This window comes from Falco punctatus (assembly GCF_963210335.1).
Source record: "Falco punctatus genome assembly, chromosome: 5".
NCBI lineage: Eukaryota > Metazoa > Chordata > Aves > Falconiformes > Falconidae > Falco > Falco punctatus.
This window is the reverse complement of record NC_137584.1, coordinates 50,547,326-50,566,598: the sequence shown is the minus strand read 5'-3', so window position 1 is coordinate 50,566,598 and position 19,273 is coordinate 50,547,326. Positions and strand designations below refer to the sequence as shown.

Genomic DNA, 19,273 nt, shown 5'->3' with positions numbered 1-19,273 from the left:
AACGTGACACCTCTGTCATAGCACACAGGGAGGTACCACACTGCCACATGTCACTTTGGACTTCATCCTCCGCCTTGCAGACAGCCCTAGTGCCAAGGATCACGAAACAGCAGGCAACTCGCTAACGCTTTTTCCTGGCAAACAACGACCCTTTCTGAAATGTTTTGAAGGCCTTAGGAATCTTTCTGGAAAGTTGGTGATGCTGAGCTTTTGTACAAATGCTGTAAACGAAAGCTACTCTAAAATACTATCACTAACCTAAAATACAACCCCCCTAAAAATGGGGGGAAATGAGGTCAGTATTAGCCAAAAGATATTAATGTGTTGCTGGACATAATGATTCCTAGAAAGCTGTCGCAAATAATGCACATAGCAACATCAACAGTTGGCAAACTTTGTATTTTCTAAGCACAGTACCTCAGGAAAATTCACTGAATTTTAACGCAAATGACTCAAGAGTCATCATCAAGCTTTCTGTGCTTAACCTTTCACAGATTTTGAATTATATAACCAGTTTGTCATGAATCACAAAGCCTTACTGAAGTGACTGCAGAAAAAAAAAAGGTACAGAAACAAGAGTACACTCGTAAATCACAGTTCAATGAAAATCTTTTCATTCCCTCCTTTCCCTTGATCTTCCAAGCCTTTTTTTAACTGCTGCGTCTCTTCCTATTTCTTCTGTCAAATGCAATTCTCAACCAGTGCTCAACTAGACAGAGAGCAGATGAGGAAACCTGCTTCAGACCCAGTGTGTGTGTTATACCAGGCACCTGTCTGCAAGTAACGGAGAGGTATACATAACCTGTATTGCTCTGAGCAAGGGCATCCACACTACAACAGCACATGCCTTGCTACCAAAAGCAGCTTTATGTAAGCACTGTGTCAACAAATGCACAGCCATGGGTTAACTGGCTCCTGCGGGAAGCCCAGTTTCATTCATTAACTACGACCTCTAGGCTAGTACACGCAGAGCCGGAGACACACAGGCAAGCTAGAACAAAGCTCCTGTTCTCCCTCTGAAAGTTTTCAAGTCTCAAAATCCCGCACAAAACCCAATCTGCTGTCACCTGAGCGAAAAACAAAAGCAGGCACTCAAACAAGTAAGACCCGTGTGAGAGTTGCAAGCCCAGCCCATGCGGAGGGCCACCTGCCAACAGGAAGAAGTGGTGAGGAGGAATCTGGATCCAGCTGCTGTCCTCCCTCAGCCAAATAATGCCACGCGATAAACAGCATTAAGGACTTTTTTTTAATCATCAATCACACCGAGAGATCCACGTCTGTCATTTTTACTCCCTGCTTGCCAAAAGAAGGGCTTGAGAGACTTCTGAGCTCGAGTTCACAGAGGGCTGGTCTCCTGTTCCCTATCACAGCTGTATGCAGGGGACTGAGCCTGGCAGAGGCGGGAAGAGCAGGGGGGAAAGAAGAAGGAATGACACAGTGCCTTGCCGTAGGGCTGACTCAAGCTGCTAAATTCATCACAGGTAACACAAACATCTTGTATCTGTCTTGCAGCCCCATTTTGCATGTCAGCTTCTGACAGAAAGGCAGAGTGGAAAGAGAAAGAGGGGATAACTCAGTATCTGCAGTCCTTATTTTTGTAATATGAAGCACTGAACCCCAGGAAATCAACTATGCCCGCATGCATGCTCAGTGGGTCACTGTGGCAGGTGCAACTTAACCTTAAAACCACGTAGCCTACTGCACCTTCAGATTTAGCCCAGAGAGCACCCGGGTGAAGCACTCCAATAAATCCACTTGCTGCACACGGGCAAGTAACAAAAAGGGTTAAGAAAACAACCAGGCTGCAGCTGAAAATTCCACAGCACTTCCCTCCCCGGAGCTGCACACAGCTCGCCTCCCTGGGATAAAGCAGAGCAATGCACTGCCCTAAAGATGAGGCAGTTAAACACACTGAAACGCCACTGCCACCGGCAGGCACGTATGGCTGGAGAGCTCAGGAGAGTTAGTCAGAGCATCACGGTCGCTCGGCGTCCTCTGGCACGGCTTCTGCCCGCCATCCAGGAAGCGTAGGGCTACGCATCATCATCATCATCATCATCGGAGCTACATCATTCACCGCCCTGCAGCCAAGGAACCCCCTCTCCTTCCCCCCGCCTCAGCCCCCAGTGAACACCCGGTATCTGGGCACTACCTGCCTGTATCAGCAGAGCCATCCCGTGTCTTCAGTCATTCAAGGAATTTAACAGCCTGGAAATTCCTGTTGTCCATTATTTGAGGTCACAGATAAAAACTAAACAGCAGCCGTGACTCCCATCAATCATAAGTCACTCACTGATAGAGTGCATGGTAGGAGACCTACTGATGTAAGCTAGTCACCAGAGAAAATACCCACTGATGACGCATATCCAGGCACAAAAATAGTTACAGGGCCCCCAAAGGGATTATTCAACAGCCTACATTTAGATATTCTTACAAGAGACCCGCAGTCAATTTGCTGCTATTAGATGGCTGTGGAACGTTGAAGTTTAAGTTTCCTCAGCAGACATAACCACAAATAGCTGGTTTAAATAAGCTACTGCAATTACAAGCTGTTTTGTAAATTTTAACACTGCATTATAGGGATTAAGTCTAAACAGAACCACTGGCTATAAAATGCTGTATAGCCTCTGCTCTTACTATTTACTAATTCCTTCTGTATATTAGCCAGCAATCAAAAGAACGATTTAAAATTAACTCACAAATGCTCAAACTAGGTCCCTTGTGCTACACGAGAACAATGTTTGTTCTAAAAAAAATCCATGTATGTGAAAGAGTGGGGTATATTTTGGTGATGCTTCAACACTATCTGGATCAACTTCTTTATAAAATACTTTTGGCTTAATTTTTACCCCTCTTTGGCATTTGCCTCTCTACTGCTCAAAAAAACCCAAAGCTGAATAGTTAATCTTTCTTGCACAAATCAAAACCACTTAAGTTATCAATGACATGCAAAACCGCCTACTGTGCACCTGCTTTGAGCAGGGGCTAGAAAGATAACTCTCAGAGATCCCTTCTAGCCTAAATTATTACTCTATGATTCTGTGCAACTGGATTTTTTTTTTTTGCATGAATATCAAGTTAAAAGCATAATCCTTTAAATTAACCATCATCTGGTAATCCCACAATACTCCTGCCCCCTTCAGTTTCGGGATCCTTCTCATGCCCTCACAGCAACCAAACTTACTATGATATAACTGAGCCTACTAACACTGCTGATGGCAAAACACTGACTGTGCATGTCTGGCTATATTAAAATCTTTAATTTTTTTTAATTAACTGATTTGAACATCCAAGCCCCCTTTTCAGAAGCAATTTTGGTGCTTAGAAGTCTAAAAGTTAATGACTTTCTATTGCATATTTAAAATCTAAATATAGGAAAGTATTTTATGACTCTGATGCCTACTTCATTGACATACTTTTGGAAAGCATTACCTAGCCAAACAAACACTCCAGGATTTATAGTGTTTACCCTCTAAAGCAGGAGAAAAAAATGTCCCAGGCTACAAACTTCTACCTTTCTTGATCTGTGATAACATTAAATTATTTTTAGCACAACTGTTTTGCAAAGCCCTCACATTTCTCTCATGCGTCTATATGCTGGCAGTCCACATGGCCTAATTTAACAGCCCTAAGAAGAAATATTCATTGGTGCCCTCTAGCTGCTTATCCCAACCAATTTGCTGCAGAAACCTTGCACCATCTCTCTTTTCCCCTCCTGTCATTCCCGAGTCTTTCACTGGTGTCCACTCGTATATTCCATGCAACGCCCTGGAATACAACAATTCAATTCCTACAGAAGATGTGGGAGTCAGAATATTCAAATCCCCCAGCGCTCCCAGTTGTAGAGGCTCTTAGAATAACACAAGTGTCATCAAAAACAGGAGAGGTGTAGACCTGTACCACCTCACCAAGAACTGTCAAGTACGCAGCCTGCCATGTTTCACGTGAAACACACAAAGTCCCTCCCCCATTCAGAAGTATTGTAATTCCCACCTTCGTCAGGAGCCTTTAAACAGTTTGTAAGCCATATAATATGTTTTGCCACACATTCTGAAATTCATGTATGGTTAGTCAGTGATGGATCAGACAGTTTCACAACTCGCAGCCCAGGACCTCCCTTCTGCCGTGGCACAAGCCTGAGCCAGCGGAGCTCGCTCGCCTCTGTTTTCACTCTGACATCTGCTGAAGGGACGTGCTCGCCGTCCCACCCGCCATGCTTCCGTCCCCTCTCCCTCCAGACCCTCTCCACAGAGGCTGTGTCGGGTATGACTGAGGTACACGGCCCCATCACCACACCACTGCATGGCTGCAGCAGGGATCTGCCTGCAGCACGGCTGCATCTTCAAGGCTGTAACAGCTGTGAGGCACGGATGCTAACGCATACCCTGGACACCACCTCTAGCGTGACAGGTGAGACAACCAAAATGGCATCCGAACCCCAAACAGTAGATCCCCTGGGTGGAGGGAAATCCCCACCGAGGAAGACTTGCCCCAGGAGATGCCATGCCTGTGGTGTCCCCGGCTCCTGCACCAAGGGAGGGTGCCACCGAGTGCCAGCTGCCAGGACAGCTCTTTGGCAACCCCACCAGCAAGTACATCTGCTCCGAGTCATGCCAGCAGCCACTGACGACTCAAGGGACATGAGAAGTGGGCAGGCTGTGTGGAAAGCAGGGTTAAAGCTCCGTTCTCTTCCTCCTTGCCCAGCTGCACAAGGCAGAGGCTGGCTGCAGCTGGCTGCCTCTGTGCATTTCGTTAAAGCCACAGAGATGTCCATAGCACCACATGAACCACTAATCAAACACAGAAGGGAGACCACGATCTGAAGCTCAACATAAATACTGTTGAGACTGACTAACTTTTAGGACTGCATTCATAATTCTCAAAAAGTCTGTTTATACCTTGATTGGGAAAAAAAAAGCTGCAGCATACACTCTCTTATTTCTGTGTCTGAACAACAGCTGTAAAGCAGCAACTGTTCAAATGTTTGGGAAGCACCAGGCTGCTCCTGCAACTTCCAGCTGTGCTTGGAAAGTTAACTTCCCATGTGTCATGTGCCTGTTGAAGCACAGAACAGGTTAATCACAGCAGCCAGGCATTTTGGAAGCATCCTGGGGCTTTGTTTCTCTAGCACCTTACTACAACATTACAGCTGATGTTATTTTCACATACACACAGAGGAAAAGGACACCATGGACCCTGTCAATACTCATTAAAGGGATACAATCTAAATCTCTACATCTCAACCAAGGGGTTGTTTGACCAAGGGACAGTCAAAACCCTTCGCTCACTTACAACAGGCTTTTTACTCCACCTGGAAAGTGAAATTTTTTTGCATAGTTCATTTCATACAGGAGACTTAGCACAAGGCTGCTTGGTGCAACTACTTCTGGAGCCACCAGACTTTTCAAAAGCCTGTTTTCTTCAAACATAAAGGAACACAGAAAACCCTTGTACAGAATAGGTGCAGTGTGGGAATGTGACAGGTGGGTTGTGAAGGTGGTATCTATGGGGTAAAAGGAGATGTGGAAAAACAAGGATCTGGTAGGAGCAGCTTTAACTGTTCCCAGTAGTAAAAATGTATGGCTTTTCAATATAGAGAGTAAATAATGAAAACAGGTAAAGGACAGAACAGGATTCATGATGGTTACCAAATATACCCATCTAAATACATATAAAAGAGTGCAGAGATGTCCTGTTGTAACAAAGCTTCATGATAGTTTTAAAAATGCTGTATTTGAAGTAGGAAGCTGATGAACTACGTCTTACTGACCCTTGAGTATCCAGTTAGGACTGTACATTCATGTGGCGTAGGAATATTGTTTACAAAAAGTAAAGAGACTACTAGCCTTCCAGAGAGTAAGAGAACACCCCAAGTTAGCAAATCGGTTTTTTTAGAAGTTTCTACAACTTTTGAAACAAGGGGAATTATTGGAAAAGATGTTTGGCTCACTGAGGATGGAACAGTATGGAGCATTTAGTCACTGTGTCATACAACATTAGATAAAGCAGGACACTGATGTCAGAAATATAAAAACAGTCATGCTACTCTTATTCTGCCTGCACATCAGTCTCTCAGGGCTCTTCTCCCAACAGTAACATTGGTAAAACAGGTAATATTGATTATAATTGAAAAGCAATATTAAAATATTTAAATATTAAAGCACAGAAGTAGAGGCTTCTGATACTACATAATGATTCTTCTCTACTTGGAAGTAGGTATCTGATACTTCCCTTTCTATTCAAATGCCCCTGCAGAAATCTGAGTATCAATGGATAATGGTGGTGCAAGTTCAGCTTATTTTAGATATTTAACATGAAAATCAACATTTGTATTTTTGGAAACAAGTATACTTAAAGTTAAATTTCAAATTATCACTACCTATTATATAGTCTAAACTGGTTACATTTGGTAGCATAGTCAACAGTAAATTACAGGGTTTACGCCGAAGTTTTAAAGCAAATCAAACCATGAAACTAAGGAAAGCTGTTGCCTGAGCACCTGGAATCAGATTTTGTTGAAATGAGAAACTAGAAATTGATAGCAATAGCTCCTTCTGCAGCTGCAGCCAAAGGATGCAAGGGTTCTGCACTTCACTGTACTCAGTTTGGGTCCATTAAATAACTAGCTCATTTACAGTTGAGTAACTGTAAGTTCAGAAAGGTGTACTTTCCTATTCCAAGATATCAATTAAAAATACTTTTGAGATCTATTCTTTACCCAAATCCTTTAGAAGTATTTTTAGAATACGGTGATGAAAAATAATAGTAGTCTCAGCAGTCTGTTCACATCTTATGTATGCTACTTGACTTGAAGGGACAAAATGAAGTTACCCAATAAAACATGATGGGTCTATTCTATGTATTATTCTACTGCGTTGGTGGGTAAGGGAAGAGAAACTGATGTCATCTGTCTTGACTTCTGTAAGGTCTTTGACACAGTCCCACACAACATCCCTGTCTCTCTACATTGGAGAGATACTGATTTGATGAATGGACTATTCAGTGGGTAAGGAACTGGCTGGATGGCCACACCCACAGAATTGCAGTCAACAGCTCAATGCCCAAATGGAGATCAGCATGAAGCGGTCCCGATTGGGACTGATACTGTTAAATACCTGTATTAATATTTTCTCCCACGGGAAGCCTACACTGGAGTAGGGTCCCGGCAGGACCTGTGGACCCATGGAGAGAGGAGCCCAGCTGGAGCAGGGTCCTGGCAGGGCTTGTGACCCCGTGGGGGACCCACCCTGGAGCAGTCTGTGCCTGAAGGACGGCACCCCATCGGGGGGACCCCACGCTGGAGCAGTTCATGAAGAACCGCAGCCCACGGGAAGGGCTCACGTTGGAGGAGTCCGTGGGGGACTGTCCCCTGTGGGAGGGACCCCAGGCTGGAGCAGGGCAGAGTGTGAGGAGCCTCCTGCCCCAGAGACAGCGTGTGATGGACTGACCGCAGCCCCATTCCCCGACCCCTGCGCCGCTGGTGGGGAGGGGGGAGAGAAAATGGGGAGTGAAGTTAAGCCTGGGAAGGAGGAAGGGGTGGGGGAAGGCGTTTTTAAAGATTTGGCTTTATTTCTCATTACCCTACTCAGACCTGATTGGTAATCATTTAAACTAATTTCCCCAAGCCGAGCCTGTTGTGCCCATGACGGTGATTGCTGAGTGATCTCTCCCTGCCCTTATCCCGACCCACGAGCCTTTCCTTGTATTTTCTCTCCCTCCCCTGCCCAGCTGAGGAGGGCCGTGACAGAGCGGCTTTGGTGGCACCTGGCATCCAGCCAGGGTCAACCCACCACATGACAATATTCACAACTCCTCCTCTATTCGTGCCTCACCTGTATGGTACTGAGGATTACTCCAACCCAGGTGCAGGACCTTGCACTTGGCCTTGTTAAACTCCATGAGTTTTACACTGGTCCACTTCCCAAGCCTGTCAAGGTCCCTTGCGATGGCTTCCCTTCCCTCAAGTGTATCAACTGCACTGCTCAGCTTGGCGCCACCTGCAAACTTGCTGAGGGTGCACTCAATCCCCATGATGATTCTTCCCCTCTGCCCCACGCTCCTGAGACCCCACCTAGAGTACTGCACCCAGTTCTGGGGTCCCCAGCACAAGACAGACTGACCTGTTGGGCAGGGTCCAGAGAAGGGCCACAAAAATTGTCAGAGGGATGGTACACCTCTCCTACAGAGAAAAGCTCAGAGAGGTGGAGTTGTTCAGCCTGGAGAAGGCTCCATCGAGACCTTATCATGGCTCTTCAATATGTAAAGGGGGCTTATAAGAAAGATGAAGAGTTTTTACCAAGATTTGTAGTGACAGGACAAGGGGCAACAGGTTTGAACTGATAAAGGGTATGTTTAGATTGGACATAAGGAAGAAATTTTTTACAACGAAGGTGCTGAGGCACTGGAAAGGGTTGCCCAGAGAAACTGTGGATGCCCCATCCCTAGAAGTATTCAAGGCCAGGTTGGATGGGTCTTTGCGCAACCTGGTCTAGTGGTAGATGTCCCTGCCCACAGCAGGAGGACTGGACTAGATGATCTTTAAAGGTTCCATCCAACCAAAATCATTCTGTGATTCTACGATTCCAGTGCACAGAAATTAGGAGTACTGAGGAGATACTGTAAAGCCTTTTATTTCTTTGCAAAAAATAAAAATAAAAATAATGACTGCAAACAATCTATTCTGAAATCACACTCATTTCACTTTGAAGTTTGATTGCAAATCTGCAGTCTTTAATCGTTCACAGGTGCTGCCAATAAAAACCCAATCCTGAATGCATTTCCATTTCTAACTCCATCTGGAAAGGGAAACACAGAGATCGACTTGGGATTCACAAGTGGGGAGTGGAAAAGGGCAGCACAGGAAACATTGCTGTCCTCCACCATCATCTTCTTGGTATCTGTTCCTGATTACCGTGATAACGTAACACAGTACTCAAGTGTGAATGACCTTGCACGTACAGGACCTGATCTGCATGTTGAGGATGCAGTTTCATGCTCTGGCAAGGTCAATCCAGTGGCAAGCTGTGAGCCAAGAGGGGGAGATGCCGCTTTGCTTCTTCCTCCGCATGCCAGCCACGTGCTCCTGCCAGCTCTAGAGTTTGCCTGTGCCCATGGGGAGACAAGGCGCTAACCCATCAGAAATCCCTGGCTGCCCAACAGCTTGCTGCCTGTCCAGCTGCCCAAACCAGCCCAGCGTGGGCTCAGGCGGGCAGCTGCAGAAGATGGGTAGCAGGAGCAGCCCCTCCAGGATGTGAAACCACAGCCAGGACAGTAGGAAACCCTTCCTCAAACACCAACCACCCGCTCGCTCAATGTTTCAGCAGCGCTGGAGAGCCCAGGCTGCAGAGAGAAAAGCCAGCCTCTCAGAGTCGAGAGATGTTTCCGACACTGCTGCCAACAGCTTCAGAGAGGACCATCAGGCAGCCAGCAGGACCAGGGAGGAAGTGCAGGGCGAGGAGAGGGGAAGGTCCAAACCACCCCATGCAAGAGACAGCCCCATCTTGGCTGCTGGCAGCCTGCCTGCTGGGCCCTGCTGCCAGCGCCCACTGAAAGGGGAACTTGCCCCTGGAAGGTGAATTTAGCTTTGTGTTGATTTGCTTATCAGCCCTGTCCAAAACCAATTATGTCCGATGTTTTAAAACTGTCCATTTCTGGTATTTTTCAAAATGTTTGTCCACTTTTTTCCTTCACACCAAACTACACAGCTTAAATCCATGAGTGGTTTCATCTAAAAGAGGTGGCTTCTTTTCCTCTTGCAAGATTTTTTTCTTACTACTCAACAACCAGGGAAAGAAAGCAAAGATCAAACTCAGAATGTATTCTTCCAAAATCAAATTTATTGATCAAAGCACAATTACCAAATCACATTGCCTCACCTTTTATTTTCTTAAAAAAAAAAAAAAAAAAACCACAATAAAAACAACACAGATAACAATATGAAATTTTGTCGAGACTTTCCAGGGATTTCTCCTCAAACAACAGTTTCATTAGTTACATCCAAATTCCTCTCTTCCTGGGACTTCCTCAAACCACCAGCTATAACTGTTACCCCTGGAATATGCTAAACCACAGAGAAAGCACCACCTTGCCTATCTGGAGCAAGAAGAGGGGGATTTCTCTCTTTGCTCTTACAGGAATGCCCACTGAAATGAAAGGTTTTGGGTTGCTCATGCTTATGCACTCATAAATTTGGCTCTTCTCTTACTGATGTCTCCTTCCTTTATGAAAAGTTCAAAAGTTCAGTTAGCAACAATCTGATGTTTCAGCTTGCTGCACAAGCCTCTGGGTTAGTTAATCAAGAAATTAGAGGACTATAATGCATGGCAGTACGTACAGCACATTCAATACTGTGAACTGTTGTTAATAAGCTTAAACAAAAATGCCAACATACACTTATTTACGATTTTAATTATTTATAGTATATATAAGCAGCCTAACTGTACAAAGTTAGACTTAATCTCTAACAGACCTCCTGCTGATGAGCTGCCAGTCTCTCGGTGCAACTGTGGCCATTCCTAATTAAATAAATAATTTGCCCTGGAAGATTTCATTGAGTGCCAGCCACAAGCACCAGGGCTGGGTGAAAATAAATCACCGCCGGCAGTGTGCCAGCACTCCTTCCTAGAATCTACGGAAAATGGCAATTTCCCTACAGCGAACATTTTGCATAACCATTCTGCACAGTTTAATTGATCTCTGCCATAGCACGGTAGTAAAAACCCTCCATTTGTATGTGTTTTAAGAGAGTACTTCATGTTCCGTTGATTTCATTCTCCCTGTATTTGGCTGACAGTTGTGCAGCTTCTTGTGTAAAATCATCCTCTTTTTTTTTTCTTTTTTTCTTTTTTTTTTTTTTTAAATTTAGGGTTAAAGTCCTCCTCATTAACACTTCTTGTATGTTGCTGACCCAAACCCATCCTTCAAAGCTGGCAAGTTACTGCTTTGAGTCTACAGTCATCCCCTGTTTTGATTTCTACCATATTCCTATCAGCTTTACCAACAAAACTCAAATTACTTCCTACTCTCCCAGTCTACTCCTATCAGTACACGCAAACCCAGCTTTTAATGTTTAACATTTACTGCGCTATACTGCTATTTAGGCGTTGTCATAACTTCAGGAAAAAAAGGAAAATTCCCACTTTGTGCTGTGGTATCGACCTATTTTAAAATCCATTTTAAGATCCCACAATAAATATTATGGTGTGACTTCAATACCTGACAGCAGTGTAAACATCAGCAAATTTTCATGGGCAATCACAGGCATCTCAATTATCTGAATACTGTCTCGGTTACCAAAAGGGCAGCCTGACCTACTGTGTCATCAATGTCTTTCTACGCACTAGTGATTTTAGAAAACCTACACAGAAAAAAGAAAGTCCTTGGGTGCTTCTTCACAAAAGATTTCTCCTTACATTTTTGCATTCAAAACCAAAGATGTGAAGTGATCGCCCCCATGCAGAAGAGCTCAGACAGTCTGGGGGTCCAAGCTCACCACTGCCTGCCCCACGCCCCAGAGCCCACAGGTGGACTCCCAGTCCCCCCTTGCCAGATCAGCTTTCAGTCACTAATCCCCAGTCTTCCAAAAAATTTGTATTTTTTTGCAAAGTTTGGCAATCAGCATGTAATGCTTCCAACGTAAAAACATGCCCACATTTCAAGAATAAGCCAACCACCTTGACGGAGCTGCCCCACTGAGGAAATAACGAAGGGAACACACTCTTCTCTGCACACAATTTACCCTAAGGCACACAACGTCCCAAGCACTACCAGTATTTCACAGCGCTCAAAACTCTGCTCGACCACCTACCACTTTTTGGCCAACTGGCTGACCCAGAAAAGCAGAAAAGAAACGACGGCCGCTGCAGGGAGAAAGCAGCAAGCACAGCTTGCAAAGCGGCATGCCTCTGCACGGGAAGAAGTCGTTCGCTGGGCACAAAGACCGTTGGCTATGGCTTGCCCTGGAACGAGCAATGCGATGGGGGTCAGACCACAGAGGTCACAAGAAGAGAGAGAAGAAAGAGCACACCAAGGGAAAGAGCTTTCTACTTCTACTGCAGTTAACTCCCCTAAATTTCATTCCACCTCCTGGTTCCCCAGTTTCCCAAAATAACCTATACAAAAGGCAAGATCTGCAGAGGCAGGGAGCCTTAAAAGAGCTGCAGCTGGAAAATACAAAAAGCTGGCAAGGGAATTGAAAGAAAAAAAAAAAAAGAGACATGTTCTTTTTGGAAAAGAACAGTGACACCTTTTAGTGTGGAGGCATATTGGCAGGGATGTAGGTCGGTAGCTGGAAACAGCATCTGTGGGGTCCCAGGTCCTGGGGGCTGTGCAGGAGGCTGCAGCAGCAGAGCAACCAGAGGGGATGGGGGGCTGTTTGGCTTCTCCCTGGGGAGGCTGGTGAAGGCTCTGGCTGCTCTTGGTCATTCCTGCCCTCATATGCTGTAGCTCATCGAATGCCTTCTGTTTAGGCAACCACACACTTTGTATGTCTGTTATCAGAAAATGCTTGACATTTTCCCTTAAAAGTAAAGGCGCCTTAATGTGAAAAACATCTCTTAATGACTAAGAAGAGAGTCAGCAGCAACCATTTGCACCCAAAGAATCCAGTCCCTCCCACACCAAAGCAACCTCTTGGAAAACTGATTATAAACAAATTAGCAAACAACTAGTGTGTCTATCAGAAATAACTGTTTTGCCACTGGAAAAGAATTAAAGACTCACAGGGCCCGAAATAAACACTGAGGGTTAAATCTGATTCCTAACTGCTGGACTGGACAACAAGGTGAGGGAAGGGAAAAAAACTTCTTCCTGTTGGGGAGAAATGGCTGCCCTGCTCACACAGCATCTGTGGAAAGGGTGCTTTTTCTCTAACATGTGAGAGGTAAATTCAGGTACAGGTTAGGAGATTTGAGGTTACACAAACATCAGCCATTGCATTTCCACCTCGAACTGGCTTTGATTTCAGGTGATTCAGCCTTGTATTACAGCACCCCAAAGCCACATCCTATTTTTTGCTTCTGTTCTTCAGCACTGATGAAAATATGCAAGTATCAGCGCATCTCTGCATAACTACTCTGCGATACAGGAATGTCCCTACTCACTCCACCAAAGGCAGTAAGGCTGTGCTCACTGTTGAAAGGTCTGTTTTCACCAGTATTTCCTTGTTGTGCCTCTTCACCACTTCATTTCCCTGTAGTAGGAAAAAATATTAAGGTCTCCAGGTAAGCTCAGGTCCCCATGCTTTCACCATGAAAGCATTCATCTTTATCGTAAATACTACCACACGCTGCATGGTATTTCAGACAAGACTGTCCAGTAAGAACCATTCCCCTTCTCGTACAACACACTCTTTGAACGCCACATTTCTCCACCTCTGCAGACATTCGTATCTTCTCTCCTAGACAACAAATTTCACTAAATTTCAGTAATTACATTCTCACAAGTCTCAAGAAAATTGGTAGCTGGCTCTGAGGACAAAAGCCAGACTGATGCCCTGAGCTGAGCCCTCGGGTGTTGCACGGCCACCTCGGTGGCGATCAGGGCTGCGCAGCCTCAGCCCGCTGGGCAGCCTGCAGCCTCCCGCCGGCTGGCAGCAATCTAAGGGAGGTGGGTGAGAAGCGCTGGGGGGGGGGTAAAGGGCCACGGGAGAACACATACTGGTACCGCTGCCCACAAGAGAACTTATTGCAGAGAAAAGGTATTTCTCACCTTTGCAGTTCTGGAGGAAATTTTAAAAGCACAATGCAAGTACAGCCCAAGTGTTTAGAAAATAGGAAGCAGAAATAGCAGAAATTATTTAGAGGTTTGGGGCTTTGGTTAAGGTTTAAATCTCATAATTCTTGATCCTTTTCTTTCAATGCTTAAGTGATCATTTTCAAATGGCACATCTAGCAGCACCCATGACTTATTCCACAGCAATCTTCTTCAGCCTCCTATCATGATGAAAGTTTCCACAATCTGAGAAAACATCCCCTAGCAAACGATGGCACTAAGTGGGCCAAGCCATGCCGCCTTCAGAGAAGCAGCAAAGCCGCTGAGGAAGAAGCATTTTTAGGAGAAAAGTTTAGGAGAGTGGGAAGGAGACAGCTTCACACAGTCTTAGCTGCTTCTCCCAGCAGAGCAGAGCTTGAGAAGGAAAAACACCACAAGCCTCTCATCATCTCCAGCTTGCCACAAAAGAGGGGTGTATTTTTCAGCAGGATCTGGTGAGTCTGACACTGAACTTAGCTCAAGTGACACAAAATGTTAATGTTTAGGAACAAGGTAGGTGGAGAGGAGGAGGAAAGAAGACATTCATTATTTGATGTAGAATTCATTCAAAAGCTTCTTTTCACAGCCAGAACTAGAATTTCTATTCAGCTGTTTATTTCTGGTAGCCTAGATAGCTTGAACAAGTGGAAGAAGAAGTATCTAGAGGGAGCCCTTATCCTTGCCTGTGTGGCAACAGCCCATCCTCAGGTACCTTCAGAGAGAACTGGACATGTTTTTCTGACTGCCAGTCTTCAAATGCAGGATGGGTAACTTTTCTCAGGGATACTCACACTGGCTTTAGGCTTCCACCCAAGGTGCACAGAAGAGAACTACCTCCAACCACCCACACCAGTGCCTACAGCAGCTTCCTGATGTAGCCCCACTGCTCCCCACAACCTGTCACAAGCTCTTCATGCTACAAACTTAGCAGCTACTATTTAAAATTGGATGGACCAGTGCATGAAATGAACGTGAAATTAATCCATGTGTTTTCTGTATTTTTTCTACTCATGTCACTGAATTCTCCTCCCTCATCACTCTGATAAGCTCTCCCACTTCATGTATTTTAATTTTCTTGCTCCTCGGGGAATTTTTTTGGTCTACATTACATCTGAAAAACAACTTTTCCCTCATAGGCACCAGAGCATCATCTCTTTCCTGTGTTGCGCTCTTCCCAGCCCCCTGTTGTTTCTCTATTCACCCTTCTGCCTTTGCTCTGTTTCCTCACTCTTCCTGTCCTTGATTTCTTTCCTCCTTTGCTTATTCCTTTGATGTTCCTCTTGGTGCTTTCTCTTCATCCTTCCTGCCAAGCTGAATGAGGCACTCCACGGGGTTAGCAGTTAGCCTGTTTGGAGGGTTATGCCAGGTCGGGACACCTACACAGGAATCCTTCACCTCCCTTACTACATGGTTGGCTGGAGTGATTCCTCCTCTTCATTCAGAGTTGTATGCACAGTCCCTTTGTCAAAAGTCAGGAAAATGAAGGTGACACATAATCTGGGAAGCACATGCTGGTATTTAATAAGCCACATCCTGGGGGGTGGGGGGTGGGGGGGTGGTTTGGGGTTTTTTGGGGGGCTGTGCAAACACTAGAAGTCACAACAGCAACAAATTTGGGAGTGTCAAATGCAGCATTAGCAAGTGGCTCAGGTTTACCACTGCTGCTCTCCCTCAGAAAGTGGCTGTTTAAAAACAACCCCTTCTTACTTTGCAGTTCTGCTGCCTCAAGGGTGAAATCCACTCCTTTGCAGAATGCCAAGACAGGGTCATTTAATCATTTCAATTCTATTTATTCCCTTAGAAAAAGTTTACCCATGTTGCACTGGTCTCCTGAACAGGGACAGGTTTCCCCCAAGTAGAATCTCAGAGACAAGGTTCCCACTTCAATGAAAGCAAGCCTTTTCTTGAAAAAAAAAAAAAAAAAATTAAAAAAATTCCTGTTGCTAGTCTTTTTGACTAAAAAAAGGGGGGAAAGAAAAGGATACAGATAAGACAGACACAAATTTTATTCCTCCTGGCACAGCAAGAGGAGAGAGGTTGACCAACTTCCAACTGCAGAGCTATAGTCTCTCCCCAGTAAAACAGAGACACCTCGCTGAAATCTATAGGCCAGATCCACTGATACATTCTGGCTGCTTTGCCTGTTTTAGCAATGTAAAGCAGCTGTAAATCCAGTTTAACTTGCCAGTTTCTGCCAGCTTTACCATGCCAGATTAGCACTGCTGTTAAGCCTCAGAAATACCAACATCTGGAGGTTCCCCCACTGCCCAGTTTGACATTAAACTTTGAAAATCTGCAATTCATCCATCCATCAGCACAGCTGGCAGGACCAGCCTTAGGTAGTTCTTTAGACTGAGCAAAATAGATTTGTCACAATCCCCCGTCCGACATTCACGCAGCCAACTGAGTGGATCGAACAAAATTCACATAATGATCAGCTCTTGGTTATTCCCTGGCCAATTGCCCAGTTGCTCCGGAGGGTGACTCTTGACCCTGTCTGGGAGCAGGTACCTTCCTAGTGCAGGTCTGCAAATCCGAGTCGGCTGGCAAAACAAAATACACCATTTCCTCATACTTTTATATTTCTTTGGATGTCAGGAAACAGCTCAGTCTTATTTCCTGCTCCTCAGTCAGGGGAGGTGGGGGAAACTGGAGGTGGATGTAGAGAAAGGCAGAAAGAGGGCAGACCAAAAAAAATCAAGGATAATAACAATAATAATAACAATAATAACAACAATAATAATAATAAACACTGCTTCATTCTGCTCTGTAAAGCACTACATCTTGGAAAAAATACCCACACACACCAAAGTCTTTCACTTGAGGGATATGTAACAGTTTCCGGAATTCATAGCATTTTCTTGCAACATTCAAGTGCTGCTGCACTTACAGTCTTATTAAAGAAAAGAAAACAAAAACAACAACACACACACCCCAGCCCCCCCAACAAAACAGCCTCTTTATTTGCTCTTTGCCTGAGAAAAACACAAGCAAAAAAATAATGGGGGGGGGGGGGGGGGGGCAGCTGTATCCATGTCAGTACAGATTTTCTAAGAACAAGAGCTTTACTTCACATGCAAATAAAAAACAAACAGGAAACATTCAGCATGTTTTATTTTTCCTCAGCTCACTCCCAGCCCCTCACTCTGAATGCATTAATACATACACCTTCAGCACAGTCGGGCTCTTCATGTTGCCATGGAACTGAAACCTTTGCAGTTTAGATGGTGATGTACGCCAGGAAGCATACTGTTCTTACACTTCCTATAACAGAAGCAAAATCACTGCATAGCATTAACTCCCTTAGTATTTAAGGCATTCGGTGTCTTTCTTGTCTGCTCATCTTCACATAGTTTGCTTTTTCTGTCTTGCCACATGCAAATGAAACACATTTGACATAGCTATTCTTGTCTTTGTGAAGTCAATAGCTCACACGCTGAGCACATTATAGAAGGTCCAAAAGACTACGGACTTTCCCTTTTTAATAAGAGGCTGTTTGCAGGCATGCAGCAGCTGAGATATAGGCTGGAGAAAGCATACATATATGAAATATATGCGGATACAGCAAAGTATTACATATCCAGGTAGAGCTTAAGCAGATTTTTGAAACGTAGTTAACATATTTATTGCTGACACTCTTGACACTCCTGAACATTCATGTGCTCCCATTTGTCTGGACAACCAAATCACAGTGTAAAGCTCCTGCAGCAGTCACCAGATCTTTCCACACCTTTTTTTCATAACCTAGGCTGGTGGGCTTTCAATGGCGAGCAAAGCTTTGGGCACTTCAGTTAGAGAAAAAATTAGTCAGTACAACTCTGCGGCATCTAAAGATTCAGCCTACAGTGATTCTCTTCAGCAGGTCTGCGCTTTTTGCCAAAGCTTCTGAAAATGGCTATATACACGTTGCAAATACATAGATTTTTACGTTCAAAGCAAAACCAGGGTACACAAATATCCAAGTTCATTATAAAAAGATTACCATAATAAATAAAAAAATAAATAAATAACCATTTGTGTACATAAATATTGGATCTGTACCTGCAGAAACAGCTGGAAGCCAGTCCATGGTCCGAAGCCAGCCTGAGGTTTTTTTGTCCAAAGCTAAATATTTGCATAGTATTAAGCTTAAAAGTAAAGCATTTGCTGAAGAAACTTGCTGACTTGGGTATACAGAAAAACAAGAGGGAATTTAGCTTCCCTGCACATGGGGGCAGATTCTTGGGATGCCTTCTCCATCCCATGAATTCGTGGACAGCAGAGACGCAGACAGACTACCGACCAGGGAATTCCCCTCTCGCTTTCCAGGGGATTTTGTGCACGGGCTGGACAGAAAGGCAATAACCCAGGGAGTTATTTTATGAAGGCAGCATTTGTTGCTTAGGTGCCTGTCCCTCGACCACCTGGTAACACTCCTTCCTTCTAGCGTCTTCCCCAGCACAGAAAAGATCCATTCACCCAGCGCCTCTGACCGAGCAGGTTTGCCTGGTTGCTGTGCCACCAGTGACATCCTCCTGGCCACTGGGTCAGCCCTCCAGCTGCTAGTGAGCTCCAGCAGCTCACTGCTCAGGGACACAGGCTGGGGGCTGCTCATAGAGGGGCTTTTTGAGGCAAGGTTTGGCCCCCGTGGTCCCCGAGCAGAAGACACAAATGCACCACTGTCTCTCTGTCTGCCTGGGCCACAGCAAAGCGGCTGGTCCCCTGTTCCTGGGTGTTAGACCATGTGAGCACCTGTGCCTTCAGGTCCCCTCTCCTGCTCTCCCGTCAAGGTAAGAGCCGTGCTGGTGGAATACGCTCCCTCTCCTGCCTTCACCAGCAGCAAGCATCTGACAGTCGGGTGTCCCCAACGCTGCGTCCATTACCTCGGGTTTACGTAGGGCTCTAAGCCATCAGTTTTCTAGTTACAGGAAAATGTATATTGTGCTGTGATGAAAGGCCAGTGCAATGTCAAGAGCATTAAAAGGACTCCAGGGACTGATTAAAGTCAAAAAGGAAAGGATTTATGACGGTTAATAAAGTTAATTCTGCCAGAGTCCTGCTTATTCTTTCCAATTGCAGGTAACCAGATCTTATAGGAAAAATAATTAAAATGTTGCAAGTTATTACTGTCTCCTTTGAAAGAAAATCTATGTTTTGCCGTGAAGCACCTGGCCAGGAGAGAGCCCATCTCAGTGTGGCACCTACGCTGACCCCAAGGAGAAGAGGAAGAGGGGATATGTCACCTGCCTGCACCTTGGGCGAGCAGCAAGGACCTTGGTACCAACAAATCTCTTCAGCACCTGTGTCACCTGAACAGACCCCAGTGGGTCTGGAGCCTGACAGCACCTGTGACACCAGCATCCAGCCTGCAGCTGGGATGGGGCTGGGACTGTCACCCGCCACTGAGCATCACCCTGCGACTCTGCAAGGGGCACAGGCAGATTGGAGAAGGATGAAGCAAAGAAGGAAGCTCATGCCTCTCATTCCCAGTCTGGTGCCACATATGCATCTTCTGCTGGAGAACGTAACCTAACTGGACTACACA

At 45.2% G+C, this 19,273-nt stretch overlaps 1 protein-coding gene across 9 annotated transcripts in view; it reads right to left on the bottom strand.

The window, feature by feature from the left end:
- The window catches only part of HIVEP2 (HIVEP zinc finger 2), a 145,077-nt gene that overhangs the window by 86,376 nt on the left and 39,428 nt on the right, over positions 1-19,273 (bottom strand). For 2 of the 9 annotated variants that reach the window (XM_080390053.1, XM_080390048.1), the window contains exon 1: positions 2,157-2,295. The exons of 5 other annotated variants lie outside the window; for them this stretch is intronic. The gene's annotated coding sequence lies outside the window, so the exon portion shown is untranslated. Of the gene's footprint in view, positions 1-2,152; positions 2,296-19,273 lie in introns of those variants that run through there. 2 more of the 9 variants (XM_080390052.1, XM_080390047.1) reach the window with 1 other exon arrangement.